Source organism: Tamandua tetradactyla, chromosome 25, assembly GCF_023851605.1.
Source record: "Tamandua tetradactyla isolate mTamTet1 chromosome 25, mTamTet1.pri, whole genome shotgun sequence".
Classification (NCBI taxonomy): Eukaryota; Metazoa; Chordata; class Mammalia; order Pilosa; family Myrmecophagidae; genus Tamandua; species Tamandua tetradactyla.
This window is the reverse complement of record NC_135351.1, coordinates 3,035,779-3,044,023: the sequence shown is the minus strand read 5'-3', so window position 1 is coordinate 3,044,023 and position 8,245 is coordinate 3,035,779. Positions and strand designations below refer to the sequence as shown.

Below are 8,245 nucleotides of genomic sequence, written 5' to 3'. Positions count from 1 at the left end.
AAAGTTAAGATTTTATATACTGGCTTTTAAATTTTTTAAATGTTTTTTCATTGAGTATCAAATCAAAGGCATCCTCTCATTCCATTTAAGAACATGGAAAATTAGTCATATTGTATTAACGTAAGTTTAATCTGTGAACCATCAAATGCTATTTTTCATGGGAGAAAAATGGAAGGAAGCTCTTTTCCACATACATTTTATTGTTAAAGGATTCTTAAAATACTGCAATGGACTGACTATTTTCAACTCTCCTACAGCGGCATTGGTGAGACAGTCCATTGGCCAGGGAAAATACCCTGAAGGAACAACTTCCATGTTGGAGGTAGTTCTCTGAGGACTCAAGTGGTTGGCTGACAGCCGAGGGCATGGGGCATAAGCACACCGTGCTCAGTTGATGTGGCAAACTGCAGAAGCAAATGTTCTCAAGGATGCTGACTCAAGAGTCTGAAGAGACCTGAAAAGAGGACATTCTGATAAGAAAGAAACTGTTCCTGGGACAAGGAGCTGGGAACCAAACTTTGTAGCTTTGCAGGCATAATAGATATTCAAAAATAATCTTGCTTTGATTATAAAGCAAAGCAGCTCCTGTGTAAGAAAACAATAAGTATGTGAATGTCAGTATATTCGGGGCTTTTGCTCCTGATGAGCTTGAGTCCCCTGGCCCCACCTACCTATCTTCTTGTGTCTGTTATTTCTTAATCCTGCGTGGTGCCCCTTCTTCTCCCCTGTTCTCCAGGGAATTCCCAGCAAGTGGCACCTGAACAGGGACCTGAAGAAGGGAAGGCTCCAACCAACTGAAGAGGATTTTGTCATGTCACCAGGACCCAGAAGGAGGGAGAGTCCAGACTCCAAGAACTTGGTAAAGTTTTGTTCTGGGAATGTGTTAATCAGGGTTACAATGGGGCAACATACTTCTTTGCAAGCTGAATATGAAACCTTGTTGCATACCTTGTTAAAGGCAAATGGGGTGAAAGTCAAAAAAGGTAAAATCACAGAGTTCTTTTGCATTATTCAGAAATACTGTTACTGGCTGCTGGAAAGAGGAACCTTAGAACTTGGACAATGGCATGAACTGATAAAGAAATTAAAGAAAGTTTACAGACAAGGAGAAAATATTTCTGTTTCTGTTTGGTCTTTGTGTAACTTAATTACAGCTCTATTACAACCACTTCAACATAATCGTTCAGAAAATGAAAGTGTTGGTGACCATGAAAGTGATAGGGCCAGCTGATGTCGCAGATGAAATAAAAAAGGAGGAAAAGACTACTTCTCTTCATTCTGATTAATTCCCACTTTTACCATCAGTTGAAATGTTGTCTAATAAAGGGATTTATATTGGTCAAAAGGTATATGGGTGAGCTCCTTCTTTTGCACATGAAAGAGACACAGGGAATGACTGCCCTCCGCAAATTTCTGTAACAGTCCCTTATGGACCTACAGTTTCCTTAGGAATTAGGCAAGCACAATTATAAGGGAATCCTAAAGCTTCTATGTTTCCTGTACAAATTACTCAGATTCCTCCTAATGAACAGTACCCTCAAGGTGGCCACCAATTTGAGCATGTACTTCTTCTTTTCAAAATTTTAAAAGAATTAAAATCTGCTTGTGCTCAATATGGAACTTCATCCCCATAGGCTATTGGATTGTTAAGGGGATCAGCGCACTCTGAAAGATTAATTCCATGGGGTTGAGAAATGTGTGCTCATGCTGCCTTGACTGCCTCACAATTTTGACAGTGGAAAACATGTTTTCTTGATGAGAAATGGCTGCTAGAAATGCTAAGGCCCAACCTCCTATGGCAGACCAAATTATGGGAACTGAACAGTGAGCAGGAATAGGAGCCCAATTGCAATTTACTGATGTGGCTATTGTGTCTTGTTTGCATTCGGGCACGGGAGCAGATTACTCCTCCAGGAACAGTTTCTTCCTCTTTTGTAAATATATTGCAAGGGAATAATGAACCTCATATAGGTTTGATAACTTGTTTGAGAGATACTTTAGATAAGTCTGTAGCACAATCAGAATAGAGGGATTCGTTATTGCAAAGACTTGCCTTTGACAGTACTAATTCTGAATGTCAAAACCCTTATGACCTATTAAGGCTGCAGGAGGACATTTAGAAGATTATCGTAAATGTTGCAGAGACATTGGTTCAGAACCACATAGAATGCAAATGTGAGCTGATGCCATTGCTGGAATGAGCATAAAAGGGTCCCCCAAAGGAAAATGTTTCAAATGTGGAAAACTCAGATACATGAAACGAGATTGCAAAACGAAAAATAATTCTGGAGCTCATCCCAAAACTAATAATGGTAATTTGGAAATTAGATCAGGAGGAAACCCTCCCAGAAAATGTTCTAAATGTCAAAAAGGTTATCATTGGAGCAATCAGTGTAGGTCTTGATTTGATATTGAAGGCAATTTGTTGTTGGGAAACTGGATATGGGAGCCAGCTCGGGGCCCCAGCCAAAGCAATGCCGGGTGAATGCAGTACCCAGTACAAACCACTCTGGCAATGTGTCCAAGATTTGTCCCCTGCAACTAGCGGGAGTGCAGCAGTAGATGTACCTACTGCTGAAACTGTCATGCTGTCCCTGAGTCAAATCCTAGAAAAGCTAAAACAAGAATATATGGCCCTATTCCTGCACAAACAGTAGGACTCATGCTCGGAAAAAGTAGTTTAAGTAGTAAAGGCATCTTCATTTACACTGGAGTCATTGATGAGGATTATAAAGACAAAATTCAAGTTATGATTTCAGTGCAAGGTCCATATCAAATTGTAGAAGGAGACCAATTTGCTCAATTATTAATTTTACCATATTATAAAATGGGACATTCAGGAAGGAAAAGAACAGGAGGATTTGGCAGTATTGGAAAACAAAAAGTATATTGGCAAGTTATTAAGAAAAGAAGGACCTGAATGCACAATACAGATTAAAGGTAAATCCTTTAAAGGGCTTGTAGATACAGGAGCAGACATTAGTATTATTGCATTAAAATACTGGCCATCAAGCTGGCCTTTACAACTCTAAGCCAGCCCTTACATGGAGTAGATACAGTTAACACTGTGCAACAGAATGTTAATATTTTGTCTTGCAAAGGGCCTGATGGGCAAACAGGAATTGTTCAGTCTTATGTTTTGGATATTGTGATAAATCTCTGCGGAAGAGGCTTACTTGGCAATGGGGAGCACATGTTAACATTCCATATCTAGCTCCTTCTGTAAAAACCATAATGGGCAATATGGGATATAATCCTATACAAGACACTGCATCTGGTTCATCAATTTCTAACACTAGTATGTTTAATTCTGGACAAATATCTCAAAGGGGCCTTGGCTATCCAGATTTATAATGAGGCCACTGCTGACATTACACCCCAACCTTTTAACTTGGAAACCAACTGAGCCTGTGTGGATTGACCAGGGGCCCCATCTGAAGAAAAATTACAGGCACTAACACAATTAGTTCAGGAATAGTTTAAAGCAGGACATATAGAAGAATCTCATAGCCCTTGGAATGCTCCAGCATTTGTTATAAAAAAGAAATCAGGGAAATGGAGGATGTTAACTGATTTGAGAAAAGTTAATGCTGTAATTCAACCTATGGGGCCGTTACAACCTGGCTTACCTACACCGGTTACGATTCCTAAAAGCTGGTTTATTATTGTGATAGATTTAAAAGATTGCTTCTTTACCATACCTTTGGCAGAACCAGATAAAGAGAACTTTGCTTTTACTGTGCCCACATACAATCATCAAGAACCAAAGTTCTTCCTCAAGAACTTCCTCAAGGCATGTTAAGCAGCCCCACAATAAGCCAGAGATACATTGGATTGGCTTTGCAACCTTTCTGAGACAAATACCCTGAGGGATCTATCATTCATTATGTGGATGACATTTTAGTGGCCATGCAACAAGAAGAATAGTTACAAATTCTTCTTCAAAGTTTAGAACAAGGACTAAATAAAGTGGGATTACAACTAGCACCAGAAAAAATTCAAAAAACAGTTCCAAACAAATACTTGGGCAGTATAGTAGATAAAACTACTATTATTCCTCAAAAGGTTCAGATAAGAAAAGATCATTTGCAAACATTGAATGATTCCCAGAAATTGTTAGGAGATATTAATTGGTTATGATGTATGCTTGGAATTCCTACTCATGCCTTCCATCATTTATTTGATACTTTCAGTTAGATGGTCCCAGGAAGTTAACCATTCAAACTGAAAGAGAATTAGAATGCTTCAAGAACATATTCATACAGCCTGACTGCATAGAATTCAAATTGGAGTACCTGTACGGCTTTTAATTTTTCCCTCAGAACATTCTCCCACAGGGATTTTAACATAACAAGAAGCTATACTGGAATGGACATTTGTGCCTTATTCTACCCAGAAAAAGTTAACAACATATCTAGATAAAATGAGATTGTTAATATTTAATGGTCAACCAAGACTTCAACAGTTGTGCAGTCAAGATCCAGTAAAAATTGTAGTTCCTCTTACCAAACAACAAACTGAAAGTGCATATCAAAGTAGTTTGAATTGGCAAATAGGCCTTGCTGATTATATAAATGAAATTGATAATCATTATCCTAAAATAAAATTATTTCAATTTTTAAAACTCACTTCTTGGATTTTTGCCTGGAATAATCAGTGATACACCCTTAACTAATGCTGATACTTATTTTACAGATGGCAATAAGTCAGGGAAAGCTGAATATTTTGACCAGATAAAAAAGTATAGAACACTTTGTGCACCTCAATACAAAAAGTAGAATTAGCAGCAATCATTCAACTAATAAGGGATAAACCAGAATCACTCAATATTGTAACAAATTCACAATATTCTGTTACTGTCACCCATAATATTGAAACAGCAATGTTAAATATTGATAATTTAAAATTAGGCCAATTTTTTAAACAATTGCAAGACACCATTCAACAGCGTATCCATGAAATCTTCATTGCTCATATTTGATCTCATACCCATTTACCCCAGGGCATTTGTCAGAAGGTAATAATGAAATTGATAAATTATTAATTGGAGCTGCAGAAGCTTATAAATGGCATAATCGTACCCACTGTAATTCCAAAAGTTTACAACAAAGATTTCACTTAACTCATGCCCAAACTCAACAGATTATTCAACATTGTCCAATTTGCAGTCTCTTACACTCTATAGCATTCACATATCTGGAGTAAATCCGTGAGGATTACAAACAAATGAAATTTGGCAAACTGATGTCACACATGCCCCTTCATTTGGGAAATTAGCTTATGTTCATGTTTTTATTGATGCTTTTTCTGGGTATCTTGTAGCTCCCCTGGTTAGCAGAAAAAACTGCAAGACATGTTATTGAACATTTTCTTGAGTACTTTAGTCATATGGAAGTTCCAAAACAAATAAAAACAGATAATGGGCCAGCATGTATTTCCAAAAAGGTACATACATTTTTTTTATCTTGGAATATTAAACATGTAACTGGCATTTCTTATAACCCTCAAGGACAAGTTATCATTGAACGAGTATATCAAATGTTCAAACAACAATTATTAAAACAGAAAGGGGAAAAGAGAGAGACTTTCTCCTCTTGATATCAGGGCAATCAGGCCATGTTAACTTAAATTTTTTTTTAAATATCTGGGGTAGTGGCTCAGAGAAGTAGCTGAAGAACATTGGGCACAAACATCGAATAAAATCTTTTTGGAACAACCTATATGGTGGAAAGATTTAGAAGCAAATACATGGAAATCTGGTTGTGTAAAGGCGTGGGGAAAAGGATATGCTTGTGTTTCTGCAGGTGATGGACAGCCAAGAAGGAAGCCATTCTTCCTTCTAGAAGAATCAAGCTGAAATAAGAGCAAGAAACCACCGAAGAGGGGCTTGGACAAAACAGAACCTCTTATGGAAGGAATGGGGAAACTGAGCTTGAAGAAAGAACGTGTCGTAATACTCCACACCCAATAAGCTAAGCCACCTTCATGGGGGCAGATACTAATGTTAGCACAGCAAGCTGAGGAAACTCTTAAGGAGTCGGGCAAGGAAAGAAATACACTTAATTTGTTCCTTGCTTTGGTGACCATGGTTGTACTACCTGTAAGTCACCTTGCACTACATTTTAATAAGCACTTGAGTAAATTGATGTTGCTTTTTATCTCTGCATCTGTATTAAATATACCTATAACTAAAACTGAAGATTATAATTATTGGGCATAGGTACCTAATCCTCCACTGTTAAGACCTGTCACATGGCAAGACAATTCTGTGGCTGCTTATATTAATGATTCAGCTGATCTTCCTAGTCCAGTTGATTCTTCTCTTCCTTATTTCTGAAAGAAGGAAGGGGAAAAATTTAATATTTCTATGATGGTATTTCAAGGCTTTGTGTTATGTCTCTCAAGCCATAATAATACTCCTTGTTCAAAATTGGAACTTCAAAGATGGCTAGGTTATACTCTTAAGAAAAATAATTCTCTGGCTAAATTGCATTTGCTTTCTGTAATGAGCTTTGCATATGAAGAAAAATCAATTCCTGAGCCTGTTCCTAATGAGCTGCCTTTAGGTAAAAATTCATACACATGGATGCCTGAGTCGGAACATAGGCACTGGGTACCATGCCATGCCAAACAAAAGTCAGTACGCCTTAATGGTTCCTATGGAATAGTAACGGATTGGTCCCCTAAGGGGTATGCAATTCAAAACTGCAGTTCTGACTCACATTGTTTGGTTAAGTTACCTTGGTTTACTCTGAATAATTATTCTACCGAGATTTATACCAATGCTACAAATAAAACCTTGTGGCATGGGATGGGAATGGTAACCCTGTCCCCTTTTGTGAACTCAGGTCCTTGACAAACTGCAATCTGGAAATTAGCCATGATTTTAGCCCCTATTCATATTTGAAAAAGAAGTTACTATTTAACAAATTCAACCTATTCTCTGAATTTTAAAATCAATCAAACTGGTTATATTCAAGCTTGTGTGGTTAATCCGTATGTTATTTTAGCAGTAACAATTGCTTTTAATTCGTCCTCACCAGAAACACAATGTTCTGTTTGCTAATTATTTGCCTGTCTTAATTCTTCTATTTCTAAACATCAAACTTTTCTTCTTTTAAGCAGGTGTCTTGGCATATGGATTCCTTTCAACCAGATTCAGCCTTGGGAATCATCCCCAGACATGCATATCTTACTTAACACTATTCAATATATGCTTAAAAGAAGCAAACATTTTATTGGTACTTTAATTATGGTGATCCTGGACATTATAGCCATCATGACCATGGCTGCAGTGGCAGGAGTGGTCCTGACACAGGAGATTCAAACTGCAGAATGCATACAGAAATGACATGAACATGCAAGTAAGATCTGGAGCTGACAAATAAAAATTGATAGAGTGGTCAACACTCAGCTCAATGATCTTGAACAATCAGTAGTAATATTGAGAAATGAAGTACAATCTCTTAAAATGCAATTACACCTTCTGTGTGATTGGAATATTGCTTCTTTTCGTGTTTCTCCCTATTTGTATAATCAATTTGAAGCTCAATGGGAGAAAGTAAAAAGGCATTTACTGGGACATTGGGATAAGTTAACTTTGGATATTAAGAAACTTAAGTCCAAAATTTGATATGCAAAAGAATGTTCCTCATTTAATGAAAGAAACTGAAGTTATAAATGGGATAGTATAATGTCTACAAGCTTTTAACCCATTATCTTGGATTAAAATAATTGGAGGGTCTACTATAGATATTATAATAATATTATTTCTACTTTTTCTCTTTTTGTATCTAGTCTGGAAGTTCATCCAATGAAAGCATCTTGACAACAAAATGAGAACTGCTGCTTTGACCTCTGTCATGCTTGCTTTACAAGAATAAAAAAGGGGAAATGTTGGAGATGGTTCTCTGAGGACTCGAGTGGTTGGCTGACAGCCGAGGGCATGGGGCACAAGCACACCGTGCTCTGTTAATGTGGTAAACTGCAGAAGCAAATGTTCTCAAGGACACTGACTCAAGAATCCAAAGAGACCAGAAAAGAGAACATTCTGATAAGAAACAAATGGTTCCTGGGACAAAGGATAAAACTCTGAATCTTTGCAGGCATAACAGATATTCAAAAATAATCTTGCTTTCACTATGCTCCCTAAAGCAGTTCTTGTGTAAGAGCACAATAAATGTGTGACATCAGTATATTGGGGGCTCTTGCTCCTGATAAGCATGAGTCCCCTGACCCCACTTAA

The 8,245-nt window shown here is 37.4% G+C and overlaps 1 long non-coding RNA gene across 1 annotated transcript; it reads left to right on the top strand.

Moving 5' to 3' along the window:
* The first annotated feature begins 613 nt into the window (after positions 1-613).
* On the top strand, positions 614-8,245 carry LOC143668880 (uncharacterized). Its single transcript, XR_013168609.1, has 2 exons — positions 614-859; positions 7,798-8,245. It is a non-coding gene; the product is annotated as an uncharacterized LOC143668880 (long non-coding RNA).